This window comes from Ascidiella aspersa, chromosome 1 (assembly GCF_963924565.1).
Source record: "Ascidiella aspersa chromosome 1, kaAscAspe10.2, whole genome shotgun sequence".
Lineage (NCBI taxonomy): Eukaryota > Metazoa > Chordata > Ascidiacea > Phlebobranchia > Ascidiidae > Ascidiella > Ascidiella aspersa.
In genome coordinates this window covers 20,550,377-20,552,009 of record NC_139447.1, presented here as the reverse complement: position 1 = coordinate 20,552,009, position 1,633 = coordinate 20,550,377, and the positions used below count along the sequence as shown (strand labels likewise).

Genomic DNA, 1,633 nt, shown 5'->3' with positions numbered 1-1,633 from the left:
TAGTGAGGGAGGTATGCGAGTCCAGCTTTTTTGCAATTCTATAGCGGACGAAACCATCGACTTCTCGAAGCAGGAACAACTGAGATTGTGTCTCCGCTACGTTCACGACTTCCGCATTTGCAAGAGATTCCTATGTTTTGCCGTGGGACCAGATTTAACTGGAAAAGGATAGGCAAAACAGATTATTGGTATACTTCTAGACTCCGTAGTGGACATTTCTTTTGTGGTGGCCCAGCGTTATGACGGCGCAGCAGCTATGTCTGGGCAACATATAATGGCGAGCAAAATACAAATGTCCAAATTCTGTTTATACATTGTGCGTCACACAACCTGAATCTCTGTCTGGACAAAGCTTCAAATGTGCCACCAATATCTGCGGCACTAGCCACTATTTAATCTACAGCCGTATTCCTTTCTGATTCTAATGAAATAATGGCCTCTCTGCAATCGTTTATAGGCCTACGATATATTTGTCCAGACAGAAAGCGCTCACACAAGACTGCAGCAACACTGTCAGAAACGATGGATCGAAAAGCAGATTTCTGTTTGGATATTCAGAGAGCTTTACCCTGCTGTTGTCGCAGCATTAGATTCTTTGACTTCGTGTCCTCGCAACGGAGGTAAAGCGCTGTATTAATGAGAGCCATCAGTGAGCAATTATTGCTATTTGCGCCTGAGGTTACTGCAAGAGTATTGGAAGTTACTAAACCGTTAGCAATGCTCCTCCAAACCGTCTCTTTGGATTTGCATAAGGCTGCAGCATCTGTAAATAACTGCGTTGGACACATTGAAGCAGATGCGAGAAGATGACACATTTCCAATGTTAGTTTCGAAGGCCGAGGCACGCCATGGCGGTCCTATAACCTTGCCCCGAATTATTGGACGCCAAGTTCACAGAGTATACGCACCGGCCGATTGTCCAGCGTCGCACTACAAGCGGAATGTTTTTTACCCCTTCATTGATACTGCCATATCACAGCTTCGTGAACGGTTTAATGAACACTCTGCCAAGGTACTGTCCGTTCAGTCTCTTTTTCCGAAGTTCTGTGTAACCGAACCGTTCGGGCGGATCGAAGCTTCTGTTGAAGAGTTGTGTCGCTTCCTTCCAGGACCGAAAGATGCAGTAGAAGTTGAGTTTTTGCGATGGCAAAATCACTGGAAGCGCCAAGAAGTCAAACCAACAAATATCATTGATGTGTAAGTGAACTGCAGACATTTCCCTGCATTTCAAAATTGCTACAAATATTTGCGACTTTTCCAGTCGCATCCGCATCAAGTGAGCAGTAAATTAAAAAATACATCAAAAATTACCTCCGTTCTACTATATGGGTGAACCTCGATTAAATGGCCTTACCTCTTTATTGATTCACCGCGATATTAAATTAATTTACGACGACCTAATTATAGAATTGTCGAAAAAAATAGACGTATAGACTTCATGTGGATAGTGTTTATTCTCTGTGTCGTATTACGCAATAAGTGTATATTTTCTATTTCTTCCATTCTCCATTCGTATCTGTTAAAAAAACATACCAAGTGTTACATGTATAGTATACGTTCGAATCGTGAGTTGTGACTATAACGTTTGTTACTTACAGCAACAGTAAGCTTTAAAGGGTCTTAGGCTAACCAC

At 42.4% G+C, this 1,633-nt stretch overlaps 1 pseudogene; it reads left to right on the top strand.

Annotated features, from left to right (window-relative positions):
• The first annotated feature begins 636 nt into the window (after nucleotides 1-636).
• Nucleotides 637-1,433, top strand: LOC146168220 (52 kDa repressor of the inhibitor of the protein kinase-like; annotated as a pseudogene).
• Nucleotides 1,434-1,633: the final 200 nt, after the last annotated feature.